Source organism: Arachis hypogaea, chromosome 4 (assembly GCF_003086295.3).
Source record: "Arachis hypogaea cultivar Tifrunner chromosome 4, arahy.Tifrunner.gnm2.J5K5, whole genome shotgun sequence".
Lineage (NCBI taxonomy): Eukaryota > Viridiplantae > Streptophyta > Magnoliopsida > Fabales > Fabaceae > Arachis > Arachis hypogaea.
Genome location: NC_092039.1, coordinates 60,812,460 through 60,830,885, shown reverse-complemented (window position 1 = coordinate 60,830,885; position 18,426 = coordinate 60,812,460).

Genomic DNA, 18,426 nt, shown 5'->3' with positions numbered 1-18,426 from the left:
GGTTAACGTGGGAGGTAACGTAAGAGATGGAGAGTTGTCGACAACGTTAGTGACACTCAACATTGTCACTAACGTTGGAGAAACCACACAACCCCCAAGAGCCACGTTAACTTCCATGTTAACTTGGTTAACGTGGAAGCTAACGATGAGGAATGAAGAATGAGCCAACGTTAGTGACACTCAACATTGTCACTAACGTTGGGATGGCTAAGAATGGCCACGTTAGAAGCCACGTTAACCTAGTTAACGTGGACTCTAACGTGAGACCTAGGGGCACACTTGAACATTAGTGACAATGTTGAGTGTCACTAACATTCTCGAAGGTTGGCAAAAGCTACGTTAGAAGCCACGTTAACCTAGTTAACGTGAGCTTTAACGTGAAGCAAGAAGGGGCACACTTGAACGTTAGTGACAATGTTGAGTGTCACTAACGTTCTCAAAGGCTAACAAGGCAACGTTAAAAGCCACGTTAACCCAGTTAACGTGGGCTTTAACGTGAGGCAAAGGGGTTCATGGCAACGTTAGTGACAATGTTCAGTGTCACTAACGTTCTCGAACTTGTATTTTCACTAACTGTTAAACACCCTTAACATCTTGAGCTAAAGTCTCTGCCCACTTCACACTTTCTCTCTGCAAGTAAGCCAAGCCCAATTGAAGAAAGGAACTACTTCAAGCTCAAATATCCAGAGGCCCAAGACTTGAAGAGCTAACTAGAAGCTGAGAAGAGTAGTATATATAGGAGTAGTTTTGAAAAAGAGAGAGGTTTTTTTGGGGGAGAGGAGCTAGGAAAGAGAACTACTCTTTGTATTTACTTTCTTTGCAATTCTAGCTTTATCATGTATTCTCCATCTTTGATTTTGATTTCTAGAGCTATGAACAACTAAACCCCTTTCATTGGGTTAGGGAGCTCTGTTGTAATTTGATGGATCAATACTAATTTTCTTATTCTTCTTCTATCTTTCCTTTTGATTTTACTTGAAAGCCTTCGATCTTCATCCAATTGGATAGTGATCTTGGAAAAGAAGCTATTCAAACATGGATCTCTTCGGATCCTTGAAAGAGGAATGAAGAGATTAGCTAGAAATGCTTTCTCATGCTGGACCAAATTGAGTGTGGATGGGTATGTGGCTATAACCCTCTAAGCATTTGATTTGAGAAGTGCATGTGGTATAATCAGTGACCACACTTCATCTCTTCTCATGAGCAATTGACCAAGGAATTGGCTATTGATCAAGATTTGAGAGATTGAATTGCAAGAAATTGTGATTCAATCACTTAAGATTGCCAAGGAGATCAATGAGTGCATTGATTGAGGAAGAGATAAAAATGAAATTGATCCGGAGAATGCAGCATCTCCTAAGCCCAATGAACTCCCCATTTCTGATCTTACCCATTCTCTTTATTTTCTGCAATTTACTTTTATGAGCAATTCCCCCATTCCCAGTTACAATTCTGCTATTTACTTTCAGTCATTTACTTTCCTGCCATTTTAATTTCTGCAATTATCAACTCTATTCATGGATTCGCTCAACTAGATCATTCCTCTAATTAAAGTTGCTTGATCAATCAATCCCTGTGGGAGTCGACCTCACTCTATTGTGAGTTTTTACTTGACGACAAATTCGGTACACTTGCCGAATGGGAATTTGTTGAGAGACAAGTTTTACCCCGATCAAGTTTATGGCGCCATTGCTGGGGATTGATTGGGCATCGACAATGATTACATTAAAGGATCACTAGATTGAGCATTTGTATTTTGTTTGATTTAATTTTCTGTTTGGTTAATTTGCTTTCCGTCTTAGTTTAATTCTTCCACTCCCCTGTTTCTTAGTTTTTCTTTGCTGTTTACAATTCAGTTCACTAACCCACTAACTGTTTGATATATTGCATCAATGACACTAACAAGTAATTCTAACAAGATACCTTCTGCATTGCTTTTCTTGCTTGTACTCTGTTGGTTGTATGACAGGGAGAAGAAGTGGAGCTTCAACTTCCTTTGATTCTGAACCTGAGAGAACCTTCTTAAGATTAAGAAGGGAGGCAAAAGAAAAACGTGTAGTGGGTGCTAAAGAAGAGGAGGAAAACTGTGAAGAATACTTTGAAACAACCATGGAAGACCATCGTGAGGAAGAGGTGCACAACCATGGTGGAGGAGGTAGAGCAAATCCTGGTGGGGAAGATAGAAGAGTCTTAGGCTCTTACATTAACCCAAACCCAGGGAACTGCGGAAGTAGCATCCAAAAACCAACCATCCATGCCAACAACCTTGAACTAAAGCCACAGCTCATCACCCTTGTTCAGAACGATTGCTCGTTCGGAGGAGGTGTCCAAGAAGACCCTAACCAACACTTAAACACCTTCCTGAGAATATATGACACAGTGAAGTCCAATGGCGTTCAACCTGACGCCTATAGACTGTTGTTGTTTCCATTCTCTCTCAGAGACAAGGCAACCAAGTGGTTGGAGTCTTTTCCAAAGGAGAGCTTGACAACTTGGGATGATGTTATGAACAAATTCTTAGCAAGATTTTACCCCCCTCAACGAGTCAATCGGCTGAGAGCTGAGGTCCAAACTTTCAGGCAGCAAGATGGTGAGACTCTATATGAAGCATGGGAGAGGTTTAAAGACCTAATAAGGAGATGTCCATCTGATATGTTCAATGAATGGGTGCAGCTGCACATCTTCTATGAAGGACTGTCATATGAATCAAAGAAGGTCGTAGACCATTCATCCGGAGGTTCTTTGAACAAGAAGAAGACCATTGAGGAAGCCATAGATGTCATTGAAACTGTAGCTGAGAATGACTACTTCTATGCTTCCGAAAGAGGGAACACTAGAGGGGTAATGGAGCTGAACAATGTAGATGCTCTGTTGGCTCAAAATAAGCTCATCACCAAGCAGCTAGCTGACCTCACCAAGAAGATGGAGAGAAGTCAAGTAGCAGCGATCACCACTTCAACTCAAGAGGAAGCAAGTGAAGAGGAAGAAGGCACTCAGGAGCAAGCCAACTACATTGGGAATTCATATAGACACAACCATAATGCATACTCCAAGACCTACAACCCTGGATGGAGGAATCACCCAAACTTTGGGTGGGATAATCAACAAGACCAAGGCCAATATCAGAGACGTCACAACTCCAACAACAATACAGCTCCCCAACAATTCACACAGAGGACATACCCATAAAACCACATCAATACATCTCACCCTTCTACCTCTACCCCCAACATACCATCATTTGATGACAGATTCTCTAAGATTGAAACCTTACTTGAAAGCATATGCAAAGACATTCAAGACAATAAGGTGTTCAAAGAGGAGGTGAGAGCCAGTATGAAGAATCGGGGGGAAGCAATCAAGAAGCTGGAATTCCAAGTGGGATATTTGTCTGAGAAGATTCCCAGACCCACTGATAGCTTCCCAACTGACACGGAGAAGAATCCGAGAGGTGAAACGAAGAAAGTAAGATGGGAGGATTGCAATATGGTCACTATAAATGACAAGGAGATTGAAGACAAGCCAAGCAAGCTATCAGAACAACCTGAAAAATACCTTAGTAGAGAAGGAGAAGAAAGACCAACAAGAACCAGAAATCTCACAACAGGAGCTGCTGAGACTATATGCACCATTTCCTCAACTGCTAAAGGGTGCTGTGGGAAAGAGAATGTACTCAAGGTTCTTAGACTCGTTTGCATCTTTGAATGTGAACATACCATTCATCAAGGTTATTCAGCAAATGCCAGCATTCATCAAGTATATGAAGGAACTACTTCCCAGGAAGAGCTCACTCAAGGGGGGCCAAACTATAGTGATGAACAAGGATTGCAGCACCCTCATTCAAACACAATTGCCTGCGAAAAGAAAAGACCCAGGGAGTTTTCATGTCCCTTGTGCTATAGGGGAAAAAAATTTTGATAGAGCATTAAGCGATTTGGGAGCAAGCATCAACTTAATACCCCTATCCCTGGTAAAAAAGATGCAGATCAATGAGATACTACCTACAGATGTAGTCATAAGGCTGGCTGATAAGACTCAACAGCAAGTAGTAGGAGTGGTGGAAAACATGTTGCTCAAAGTTGGAAAATACTTTCTGCCAACAGACTTTGTCATCCTAGACATGGAAGAGAGTCATCTGCACCCAATCATATTGGGGAGACCATTTCTAGCTACTGCTAGAGCACTCATAGATGTGGAGAAAAGGGAGCTAATATTAAGGATCCATGATGAACAACTGAGCTTCAATGTTTTCGAACTCTCACTAGAAAAAGATGAAGAGGACAAAGAACCGAGCAAAGATCATCATGAGATACTAAAGGAAGAAGCAAGCATTGGAGCAAAACCAGCCCATTCTGAGATTCACTGGGTTGATGGACAAGGCGAGCAGCAAGTGCCACAGGTCAAGGAAAAATTGGAGGAACCTAAGCCACCAGAAGCAAGTGAAGGCAGCAACAAAGGCTCATCAAAAAAGGAAGCCACCAAGAGTAAGAAAGCAACACCAGGGACAAAGAAGAAGGTACCAAGGGGGTGGCGGAACAAGAAGATCCCTACGGAAGATTTCGCTCCAGGGGATAAAGTAGTCTCAGCCTATTTCACAGATATCCCCCCTAATCTCCCTACTGTACCATCTCAGCTACCTAAGGTCTTTACCATCAACAGAGTTCTCTCCTTGGAGCACGTAGAGATCATTGATACAACCAACGGATACAAGTCCACTGCCAGAGGAGAAGACTTCAAGCATTACCAACCACCATAATAAGGGGGTAACGTCAAGCTAGTGATGCTAAAGAAGCGCTTCATGGGAGGAAACCCATGTTTTACATGCTTTCAGAAGTAGTGAATAAATCAATATTCATGAATTCCAACCAAAAATTGACAAACACGTGTGAAATTCTTATATGCAGAATATAGTAAAGAACAAGTTTGGTGTTCAAAGCATTATTCTTAAAGCTTTGAACACAACTTTTCATCACAGTGCTCCAAACTAAGTTTGGTGTCACCCTAGCATGCCACCAATGTGCATATGAAGATACACAGTTAGTTAGTTAGTTGGAATTCAAGAATAAACAAGTTCTTTTATTATTCTAGCAGTAAAGGTTGAAGCAATTTTGTCTTTTATAAAGGTAGTTCTTACTGTTCTTATTTCATCATTATAGGGACAAGAAAGGAGCATTGAGGAGATTGATAGGACAGGTTCAGCACTTTATGAAGAGATGCACACACGTGACTCAAGGAAGAATGCATTGGAAAATGTTGCCAGGCAACATGGAAGAAAGAGGAACCTTGATGACTGAACCAATAACAACAATAAAGTGGTGATCCTTGTCCTTTAGCATGCATAACCCCAACCGTCCATCGAGCAACAAGTTCATCAATCCACACCATCCATTCACTTACAAACTCCCTGTATAAGTAGCCCTTAATCCGTACCCATTCTTAACTTTCATCACACACTCTTCATAGATATCCATTTAGAAACTCAGCACTTCTTACCTCATTACAAACGTTCCCTCCCCCTCACTCTCTACATTGCCATAAAACCCTAAACAACCAGAAGTCTCCACAACCTTACCACCTTCACATAAGAATTATCATTTATGGCATCCTCAAGTGCCAAGAGAAGGAAGGGAAAGGAACCCATGGAGGAACACCCGTATGATGAGAAGAGGTTTAGAAGCTTGCATCATGCATTAGAATACGGGTGGATGGTTGGTAAGGAAATCATCTATGAGTTGGGATTTCAAGTTAGGAAGAGTGAGTGCCTGGAAATCTCAGAGAAGGTAGAAAGGAGAAGATGGGAGCTACTCACTGACCCGGTCACTAAGGTGAATGCAAACCTCATAAGAGAATTTTATGCAAATGCAGTCCGGTATGATAAGAAAGATGAGTCGTATATAAGCTTTGTGAGAGGAAAGATGGTGGATTTTGGTCCCATGAGTGTAATGAGGGCATTGAAGCTACGGTCTATACCATTTGAAGAAGAAAGTTATCACTCAAGGATGGATAACAACCCCAATTATGACCAGATCCTGCGAGACCTTTGTGTACCCGGAGCTGACTGGGAAAGGGGCGCGGGAAATAAGCCAAAATTCATCAAGAGAACAGATCTCACTCCTGAAGCCAAAGGGTGGTTTGAGCTAGTGAGGAGATCTATCCTCCCAACTGCAAACAACTCGGAGGTGAATCTGGAAAGGGCAACAATGGTGCATTGCATACTCAAGGGAGGAGAAATCAAGGTTCATGAAATCATAGCTCAAGGCATTAGAAAGATGGCAGAGAAAAGTGACGCAAGAGGGACGTTAGGTTACCCCAGCACTATTTACCGACTTTGCAAGAAAGCTGGGGTGGAGTTTGAGGATGAGGATCCTGTATGGATAAAGGAAGGCATTCTAATAACAGTTCGAAGGATGAATGCTGCAGCATCCCCCATACCTCAAAAGAAGCAAAGAAAGAGTACAAGCCCTCAAGGAGTGGAAGGACAAGCCCCAGAGGGGCAAGCACCACAGACCTTGGACATGCATCAACTACAGGAAGCCCTTGATGGCTTGTCTAGACACTACTTGGAAGGCCAAGGAGCACAGAAAGAGCTACAACTACAGATGATGAGGCAGCAAGAGGAAGCACTATCAAGATGGATAACTCAACAAGGAGAGTGGCAAAGGCAGATGATAGAACAGCAACAAAGTCAAGGGCAACAATGGGGAGAAACATTCAACAGGATGGAGCAAAGGCAAAATGAGCAACAAGAGTCCATCCAGAGGCTAATCAACATCCAAGCACATCAAGGGGCACACATACATGAGATGCATCGAAGGTAGATAGAACACACAGAACTACTGGACGAGCAAAGGGCATTTGCAGAAGGTGTTTACATGAGCGAGACAGGACATCACATAAACACTCAAGCCAGGCTCGGGTACCTAGTAGGACAGCTGCCTATATTACACCCAGGAATCGCAAGGTATGAAGAAGTGAGGGATGAATTAGCATGAGAAGAGAGACAAAGGGTGGAAGAGAGCCATGAATCAGTGAGGAAGGCACTTGCGGATTGGAAGCAAGCAAGATTGGCACGGCTGCAAGGAAGTGCAAGAGGACATAAGGAGGACCAGCAAGGAAAAGAGCAAGGACGGCCACAAAAGTAAAAGGTGGTGGAGTTCCTTCGTTACTCCATTTCTTTTTCTATGCTTTAAATAAGGAAGATCTTGTATGGAATAGAACATGCTTCCATGTTAGTTTGAACATTTTCGATTCTGCATCTTAATGCTCTTATTGCTTAGGTCCATGAACTCTGGTTTAAGTGTCACTGCTTCTTTCCCTTATTTACTTGTAAGCTTGTCTATTTGTATGAAGAGAATGTCTATGTTTACAAAAGACCAGAAAGGAGTTCATAATGTGGAAGTGCATTCATGAATCTTTGGGGGTAGTCATAAGTTAGCTAAGTTGGTTCAACCACAAGGTTAGGATGACAACTATCTTTCCTGAATGCTTTACTTTTGATATACCCATGAGACTAAGATAACAACAAGATCCTAATAAGAGAAAAGGGAAAGAACAAGGGAAGTGAAAAACAAAAGAAAAAGAGTAAGCAATAAGGCTAGGCACCAATGGTTTCCCCTAAGACATGTGTCTGTGGTGCTCCTGTGTGAGGGATCTACTTGGATGAATAAGCTCTTTGGGGTGCTTCATCACCTGGTAACTTGGGTTAACTAACCCGGGATTATCAGCTGAAAATCCACTATCAAGAGTAACCCTCACCACAGAGCATTTAGTAACCCAAAGAGGTGCTGGACACCAAGGTCTGAAGGAAAGAAAATAAATAAACTATATGCCTGTGGTGTGTATGTGTGGGGGAGAGACTTGAGTAAGTAAGTCCTTAGGGGTGCTTCAACACCTAGCACCTTGAACCAACTGGTTGGGGAGTGTTGGCTGAAAGCTTATCCTAAAGAGTTGCCCCCTTACAAAACACTTAGCCTAAATAACACAAACAGCCCTTGAAATAACAATAAAAGGATCAATAAATACAGGTCTCATGGGACATAACAAAGTGAGTAATTTAGGAGATGATAAAGGTCTGAAAGCCAGTAGTGGAATGAACCTAAGTTGCTATGCATGAAACCACCATAAAATCAGTAATATGACTTCCACAAGAATGACTCATTTCTCTGGAGATTCCATTCATCATTCTCTTGTTCCAGTACTTGCTTAGGGACAAGCAAGCTTTAAGTTTGGTGTTGTGATGCCAGGGCATTTTGGCCAGTTTTACTGACCTTTTCTTTACTGTTTTTAGGTAATTTCATGCATTTTCTTAGGAAATAAGTTAGTTTTGGGTAAATATTCACTCAGACCTTGATTCAAGCATACATTGTGCATTTTACATTATTTCATGAGGATTTTGCATGATTTTAAGGACAAAATTGTATATTGCATCACCCATGACTTGGACTAGAACTTTGATGCACTCTATTGCTTGATTTCAGGACCAAAGGAAGCAAGGAATGGGAGGTAACTTGCAAAGTTAAGGAGAAAAGTAATTGCCAAAAAACACTCTCAAAAGCCATCAATGCCCACGTTAAAGAGCCAACGTTAACTAAGTTGGCAATTGCTCACAAATGGCCACGTTAGAAGCCACGTTAACCTAGTTAGGTTAACGTGGCCTCTAACGTTAAAGGGGGAAGAGAAGCCAACGTTAGTGACACTCAACATTGTCACTAACGTTGGCCTAAGGTGCAAAGAGCCACGTTAACTCCCACGTTAACTTGGTTAACGTGGGAGCTAACGTAAGAGATGGAGAGTTGTCGACAACGTTAGTGACACTCAACATTGTCACTAACGTTGGAGCAACCACACAACCCCCAAGAGCCACGTTAACTTCCACGTTGACTTGGTTAACGTGGAAGCTAACGATGAGGAATGAAGAATGAGCCAACGTTAGTGACACTCAACATTGTCACCAACGTTGGGATGGCTAAGAATGGCCACGTTAAAAGCCACATTCCCCTAGTTAACGTGGACTCTAACGTGAGACCTAGGGGCACACTTGAACATTAGTGACAATGTTGAGTGTCACTAATGTTCTCGAAGGTTAGCAAAAGCTACGTTAGAAGCCACGTTAACCTAGTTAACGTGAGCTTTAACGTGAAGCAAGAAGGGGCACACTTGAACGTTAGTGACAATGTTGAGTGTCACTAACGTTCTCGAAGGCTAACAAGGCAACGTTAAAAGCCACGTTAACCCAGTTAACGTGGGCTTTAACGTGAGGTAAAGGGGTTCATGGCAACGTTAGTGACAATGTTCAGTGTCACTAACGTTCTCGAACTTGTATTTTCACTAACTGTTAAACACCCTTAACATCTTGAGCTAAAGTCTCTGCCCACTTCACACTTTCTCTCTGCAAGTAAGCCAAGCCCAATTGAAGAAAGGAACTGCTTCAAGCTCAAAGATCCAGAGGCCCAAGACTTGAAGAGCAAACTAGAAGCTGAGAAGAGTAGTATATATAGGAGTAGTTTTGAAAAAGAGAGAGGTTTTTTTGGGGGAGAGGAGCTAGGAAAGAGAACTACTCTTTGTATTTACTTTCTTTGCAATTCTAGCTTTATCATGTATTCTCCATCTTTGATTTTAATTTCTAGAGCTATGAACAACTAAACCCCTTTCATTGGGTTAGGGAGCTCTGTTGTAATTTGATGGATCAATACTAATTTTCTTATTCTTCTTCTATCTTTCCTTTTGATTTTACTTGAAAGGCTTCGATCTTCATCCAATTGGATAGTGATCTTGGAAAAGAAGCTATTCAAACATGGATCTCTTTGGATCCTTGAAAGAGGAATGAAGAGATTAGCTAGAAATGCTTTCTCATGCTGGACCAAATTGAGTGTGGATGGGTATGTGGCTATAACCCTCTAAGCATTTGATTTGGGAAGTGCATGTGGTATAATCAGTGACCACACTTCATCTCTTCTCATGAGCAATTGACCAAGGAATTGGCTATTGATCAAGATTTGAGAGATTGAATTGCAAGAAATTGTGATTCAATCACTTAAGATTGTGATGAGCGGATAATTTGTACGCTTTTTGGCATTGTTTTTAGTATGTTTTTAGTATGTTCTAGTTAGTTTTTAGTATATTTTTATTAGTTTTTAGTTAAAATTCACTTTTCTGGACTTTACTATGAGTTTGTGTGTTTTTCTGTGATTTTAGGTATTTTCTGGCTGAAATTGAGGGACCTGAGCAAAAATCTGATTCAGAGACTAAAAAGGACTGCAGATGCTGTTGGATTCTGACCTCCCTGCACTCGAAGTGGATTTTCTGGTGCTACAAAAGCCCAATTGGCGCGTTCTCAACGGCGTTGGAAAGTAGACATCCTGGGCTTTCCAGCAATGTATAATAGTACATACTTTGCTCGAGATTTGATGGCCCAAACCGGCGTTCCAAATCAGCTCAAGACTGCCCAGCGTTAAACGCCGGAACTGGCACAAGAATGGGAGTTAAACGCCCAAACTGGCACAAAGTTGACGTTTAACTCCAAGAGAAGTCTCTACACGAAAATGCTTCAATGCTCAGCCCAAGCACACACCAAGTGGGCCCGGAAGTGGATTTTTATGTCATTTACTCATCTCTGTAAACCCTAGGCTACTAGTTCTCTATAAGTAGGACCTTTTACTATTGTATTGTAATCTTTTGATCACTTTAGATCTTAGATCACTGGGAGGCTGGCCTCACGGCCATGCCTAGACCTTGTTCTTATGTATTTTCAACGGTGGAGTTTCTACACACCATAGATTAAGGTGTGGAGCTCTGCTGTACCTCGAGTATTAATGCAATTACTATTGTTCTTCTATTCAATTCGGCTTATTCTTGTTCTAAGATATCACTTGTTCTTCAACTTGATGAATGTGATGATCCGTGACACTCATCATCATTCTCACCTATGAACGTGTGCCTGACAACCACCTCCGTTCTACCTTAGATTGGGTGGATATCTCTTGGATTCTTTAACCCGAATCTTCGTGGTATAAGCTAGAATTGATGGCGGCATTCAAGAGAATCCGGAAGGTCTAAACCTTGTCTGTGGTATTCTGAGTAGGATTCAATGATTGAATGACTGTGACGAGCTTCAAACTCGCGATTGTGGGACGTTAGTGACAGACGCAAAAGAATCACTGGATTCTATTCCGACATGATCGAGAACCGACAGCTGAATAGCCGTGCCATGACAGGGTGCGTTGAACATTTTCACTGAGAGGATGGGAGGTAGCCACTGACAACGGTGAAACCCTACATACAGCTTGCCATGGAAAGGAGTAAGAAGGATTGGATGAAGACAGTAGGAAAGCAGAGAGACGGAAGGGACAAAGCATCTCCATACGCTTATCTGAAATTCCCACCAATGAATTACATAAGTATCTCTATCTTTATCTTTATGTTTTATTCATCATTCATAACCATTTGAGTTTGCCTGACTAAGATTTACAAGGTGACCATAGCTTGCTTCATACCAACAATCTCTGCGGGATCGACCCTTACTCGCGTAAGGTTTATTACTTGGACGACCCAGTACACTTGCTGGTTAGTTGTGCGAAGTTGTGTTTATGCCATGGTATTGAACACCAAGTTTTTGGATTCATCACCGGGGATTATTTGAGTTGTGAAAAGTAGAGATCACAATTTCGTGCACCAAGTTTTTGGCGCCGTTGCCGGGGATTGTTCAAGTATGGACATATGACGGTTCATCTTGTTGCTTAGTGATGAGCGGATAATTTGTATGCTTTTTGGCATTGTTTTTAGTATGTTTTTAGTATAATTTAGTTAGTTTTTAGTATATTTTTATTAGTTATTAGCTAAAATTCACTTTTCTGGACTTTACTATGAGTTTGTGTGTTTTTCTGTGATTTCAGGTATTTTCTGGCTGAAATTAAGGGTCCTGAGCAAAAATCTGATTCCGAGACCAAAAAGGACTGCAGATGCTGTTGGATTCTGACCTCTCTGCATTCGAAGCGGATTTTCTGGAGCTACAGAAGCCGAATTGGCGCGCTCTCAACGGAATTGGAAAGTAGACATCCTGGGCTTTCCAGCAATATATGATAGTCCATACTTTGCCCAAGATTTGATGGCCCAAACCGGCGCTCAAAGTCTCCCTCAGAAATTCCAGCGTTAAACGCCGAAACTGGCATAAAACTTGGAGTTAAACGCCCAAACTGGCATGAGAACTGGCGTTTAACTCCAGAAAACGTCTCTACACATAAAAGCTTCATTGCTCAGCCCAAGCACACACCAAGTGGACCCAGAAGTGGATTTTTACGTCATTTACTCATTTCTGTACACCCTAGGCTACTAGTTTACTATTAATAGGATCTTTTGACATTGTATCAGGACCTGATGACTTCATGACACTTTTACACCTTTCTTTGTGTACTTTCCACAGCATGAGTCTCTAAACCCCATGGTTGGGGGTGAGGAGCTCTGCTGTGTCTTGATGGATTAATGCAATTACTACTGTTTCTCATTCAATCATGCTTGCTTCCATTCTAAGATAATACTTGTTCTTAATCCGGATGAATGTGATGATCTGTGACAATCATCATCATTCTCAACCATGAACGTGTGACTGACAACCACCTCCGTTCTACCTTAGATTAAGTAGTTATCTCTTGGATTCTCTAATCGGAATCTTCGTGGTATAAGCTAGGACTGATGGCGGCATTCAAGAGAATCCGGAAGGTCTAAACCTTGTCTGTGGTATTCTGAGTAGGATTCGATGATTGAATGACTGTGACGTGCTTCAATCTCCTGAAGGCGGGGCGTTAGTGACAGACGCAAAAGAATCACTGGATTCTATTCCGGCCTGATTGAGAACCGACAGATGAATTCCGCGTGCTGTGACAGAGCATATGCAATCGTTTTCACTGAGAGGATGGGAGGTAGCCATTGACAACGGTGAAACCCTACATACAGCTTGCCATGGAAGGAGACTTGCGTGTTTGAAGATGAAGACAGTAGGAAAGCAGAGATTCAGAAGATGGAGCATCTCCAAACCTCAACCTATTCCCTATTACTGCAAAACAAGTAATCATTTCATGTTCTTTTGCTTTTCACAAACAATCCTGATAATTTCTGATATCCTGACTAAGATTTACAAGATAACCATAGCTTGCTTCAAGCCGACAATCTCCGTGGGATCGACCCTTGCTCACGCAAGGTATTACTTGGACGACCCAGTGCACTTGCTGGTTAGTTGTGCGGAGTTGCAAAAGTGTGATTGCAATTTCGTGCACCAAGTTTTTGGCGCCGTTGCCGGGGATTGTTGAGTTTGGACAACTGACGGCTTATCTTGTTGCTTAGATTAGGACTGTTTTATTTTTGTTGGTTTAGAGTCTTTTAGTTGAGTCTAGTTTCATATTCTAAGTTTGGTGTCAATTGCATGCTTTTGTTTTTCTTTTAATTTTCGATTTTTGCATGTTCTTAGTCCCTTTTTGATTTATAAAAATTCTAAGTTTGGTGTCCTCTTTGTGTTTTTCCCTTAAAAATTTTCGAAAACTGTGTGTTTGATTTTCTAAAATTTTAAGTTTGGTGTCTTTTTGTGTTTTTCTCTTTCCTCTTTTCAAAATCAAATCTTTTTCATAAAAATTTTTCAATCATATCTTTTTAATTGCTGTTTTCAAAATCTTTTTGATTAACTAATTGATTCAGTTTTCAATTTACTTAGATCTTATTTTCTTTTTGATTTTCGAATTTTTATTTTAATTTTCCTTTGTTTTATTTTAGTTTTTCGTTTATTCAAAAAAAAAAAAAAACAACAAAAACAAAATTTATCTCTTTGCAATCATCATCATTTCCCTTTTGTCCATCATGGACTTAAGTGGGATTAATCAGTCCAAAAGGACTCTGGGGTCATATGCTAACCCCATTACAGCTGCATATGGGAGTAGCATCTGTACACCTCCCATCAAAGCAAGCAGCTTTGAACTAAATCCTCAACTCATTATCATAGTGCAGCAAAATTGCCAGTATTCCGGTCTTCCACAGGAAGAACCTACTGAGTTTCTGGCATAGTTTTTACAAATTGCTGACACAGTACATGATAAAGAGGTAGATCAGGATGTCTACAGACTATTGTTGTTTCCATTTGCTATAAAAGATCAAGCTAAAAGATGGTTGAATAACCAACCTACAGCAAGCATAAAGACATGGAAACAGTTGTCAGACAAATTCCTGAGTCATTTTTACCCTCCAAAAAGGATGACACAGTTAAGGCTGGACATCCAAGGCTTTAAACAAGAGGATAATGAATCCCTTTATAATGCCTGGGAGAGGTATAGAGGTATGCTAAGGAAATGTCCCTCTGAAATGTTTTCAGAGTGGGTACAGTTAGACATTTTCTATTATGGGCTTACAGAAAAAGCTCAGATGTCTTTAGACCACTCAGCTGGTGGATCTATACACATGAGGAAGACAATTGAAGAAGCTCAAGAGCTTATAGACACTGTTGCTAGAAACCAATATTTGTATTCTAGCAATGAGTTCTCTCCAAAAGAGGAAGTCATGACAGTAGTCACTGACCCTAATCCTCAAGAACAGATAAATGAGCTTAATCAACAATTGCTCCTGATGACAGAACAGTTAGCAGACTTTAAAGAGATGCTCTATGAAACTAAAGTTGCTAACAAGAGCATAGAACTGCAGTTGAATCAAGCAAAACAGCAAATATCTAAACAGATAACAGAGGAATGTCAAGCAGTTCAATTGAGGAGTGGGAAGACCCTGAATAACACTGCTCAAAAGAGTAAAAAGCCAAACAAGGAACAATTGACAGAGGACGACCAAACCACTGTTCAAAATCCCTCTGAGGACAGTAAGAGCCCAGAGAGGAATGCTATTAGCGTTCAAACGCCAGAAAGGGAAGGAAAGCTGGCGTTAAACGCCCATTCCTTGCCCAGTTCTGGCGTTCAAACGCCAGAAAAGGGGGAAAAGTTGGCGTTTAACGCCCAAACTTCACCCATTCCTAGCGTTCAGACGCCTGGGGAGAATCAGACACCTGAGAGTGCTGACAGTAATCCCTCTAACAAGGCTTCTTCAACCACTTCTGTAAGGAATAAACCTGCAGCATCTAAGGTTGAAGAATATAAAGCCAAGATGCCTTATCCTCAAAAACTCCGCCAAGCGGAACAGGATAAGCAATTTGCCCGCTTTGCAGACTATCTAAGGACTCTTGAAATAAAGATTCCGTTTGCAGAGGCACTTGAGCAAATACCTTCTTATGCTAAGTTCATGAAAGAAATCTTAAGTCATAAGAAGGATTGGAGAGAAACTGAAAAAGTGTTTCTCACTGAAGAATGCAGTGCAGTCATATTAAAGAGCTTACCAGAAAAGCTTCAAGATCCAGGGAGCTTTATGATACCATGCACATTAGAAGGTGCTTGCACCAAGACAGCTCTATGTGATCTTGGAGCAAGCATCAATCTAATACCTGCATCCACTATCAGAAAGCTTGGGTTGACTGGAGAAGTCAAACCAACCCGGATATGCCTCCAACTTGCTGATGGCTCCATTAAACACCCATCAGGCATAATTGAGGACATGATTGTCAAGGTTGGGCCATTTGCCTTTCCCACTGACTTTGTGGTGCTGGAAATGGAGGAGCACAAGAGTGCAACTCTCATTCTAGGAAGACCCTTCCTAGCAACTGGACGAACTCTCATTGATGTGCAAAAAGGGGAAGTCACCTTGAGAGTCAATGAGGATGAGTTCAAGTTGAATGCTGTAAAAGCTATGCAGCATCCAGACACACCAAATGACTGCATGGGCGCTGACATTATTGACTCTCTGGTAGAAGAGATCAATATGGCTGAAAGCCTAGAATCAGAGCTTGAGGACATCTTCAAAGATGCTCAAACTGATCAAGAAGAACTAGAGGAGGTAAAGGAATTTTCGAAAATTCCTCAGGAGGAGGATAAGCCTCCCAAGCCTGAACTCAAACCACTACCACCATCCCTGAAATATGCATTTCTGGGAGAGGGTGACACTTTTCCAGTGATTATAAGCTCTGCTTTAAACTCACAGGAAGAGGAAGCACTGATTCAAGTGCTAAGGACACACAAGACAGCTCTTGGGTGGTCCATAAGTGATCTTAAGGGCATTAGCCCAGCTAGATGCATGCACAAGATCCTACTGGAGGATAATGCCAAACCAGTGGTCTAACCACAGAGGAGGCTAAATCCTGCCATGAAGGAGGTGGTGCAGAAAGAGGTCACTAAGTTACTAGAGGCTGGGATTATTTATCCTATTTCTGATAGCCCCTGGGTGAGCCCTGTCCAAGTTGTTCCCAAAAAGGGAGGCATGACAGTGGTTCATAATGAAAAAAATGAACTGGTTCCTATAAGGACAGTCACAGGGTGGCGCATGTGTATTGACTACAGAAGGCTCAATACAGCCACCAGAAAGGATCATTTTCCTTTACCATTCATAGACCAAATGCTAGAAAGACTAGCTGGCCATGATTATTACTGCTTTTTGGATGGCTATTCAGGCTACAACCAAATTGCAGTAGATCCTCAGGACCAAGAGAAAACAGCATTCACTTGCCCTTCTGGCGTGTTTGCCTATAGGAGGATGCCTTTTGGTCTGTGCAACGCACCTGCAACCTTTCAGAGGTGCATGCTCTCTATCTTCTCAGATATGGTAGAAAAATTTCTGGAAGTCTTCATGGATGACTTTTCAGTATATGGAGACTCATTTAGCTCCTGTCTTAATCACCTAGCACTTGTCTTGAAAAGATGCCAAGAGACTAACCTGGTTTTAAACTAGGAGAAATGTCACTTTATGGTGACTGAAGGAATTGTTCTTGGGCACAAAATTTCAAACAAGGGAATAGAGGTGGATAAGGCAAAGGTAGAGGTAATTGAAAAATTACCACCACCTGCCAATGTTAAGGCAATCAGAAGCTTTCTGGGGCATGCAGGGTTCTACAGAAGGTTTATAAAGGATTTTTCAAAAATTGCAAAACCTCTGAGTAACCTGTTAGCTGCTGACACACCATTTGTGTTTGACAAACAGTGTCTGCAGGCGTTTGAGACCCTGAAAGCTAAGCTGGTTACAGCACCAGTCATCTCTGCACCAGATTGGACATTGCCATTTGAACTAATGTGTGATGCCAGTGACCATGCCATTGGTGCAGTGTTGGGACAGAGGCATAACAAGCTTCTGCACGTCATTTATTATGCCAGCCGTGTTCTAAATGACGCACAGAAGAATTACACAACCACAGAAAAAGAGTTACTTGCAGTGGTTTATGCCATTGACAAGTTTAGATCCTATCTAGTGGGGTCCAAAGTGGTTGTGTACACTGACCATGCTGCTCTATATATCTACTCACAAAGCAGGATTCAAAACCCAGGCTCATCAGATGGGTGTTGCTTCTACAAGAGTTTGATATAGAAATAAGAGACAGAAAAGGGACAGAGAACCAAGTAGCTGATCATCTGTCCCGAATAGAACCAGTAGCTGGGGCGTCCCTCCCTTCTACTGAGATTTCTGAGACTTTCCCAGATGAGCAACTATTTGCCATTCAGGAAGCTCCATGGTTTGCAGATATTGCAAATTTTAAAGCTGTGAGGTTCATACCCAAGGAGTATAGCTACGTGCAGAGAAAGAAATTAATTTCAGATGCCAAGTACTACCTATGTATACCCAGAGAAGAAGCACGAAGGATCCTATGGCACTGCCATGGATCACAGTATGGAGGACATTTTGGAAGTGAGCGAACAGCCACTAAAGTCCTCCAATGTGGCTTCTACTGGCCTACTCTCTATAAAGATTCCCGAGAGTTTGTGCGTAACTGTGACAGTTGCCAAAGAGCTGGCAACCTGCCTCATGGATATGCCATGCCTCAACAAGGGATATTGGAGATAGAATTGTTTGATGTATGGGGAATTGACTTCATGGGGCCATTCCCACCATCATACTCAAACACTTACATTCTGGTGGCAGTGGACTATGTGTCTAAGTGGGTAGAAGCAATTGCTACACCCACTAATGACACAAAGACCGTACTGAAATTCCTCCAGAAAAACATTTTCAGCAGGTTTGGCGTTCCCAGAGTGCTAATCAGTGACGGGGGCACTCATTTCTGCAATAAACAGCTACACCTTGCTATGGTTAGATATGGAATTAGCCACAAAGTGGCAACTCCGTATCATCCACAGACAAATGGGCAAGCTGAAGTCTCTAACAGAGAACTAAAAAGAATCCTAGAACGGACTGTGATGGCCCGAAGAAAGGATTGGGCAAAGAGCTTGGATGATGCTCTGTGGGCATACAGAACAGCATTCAAGACTCCTATAGGAACCTCCCCATACCAACTGGTATATGGGAAGGCCTGTCATTTGCCTGTGGAACTGGAACATAAAGCCTACTGGGCAACCAGATTCCTAAACA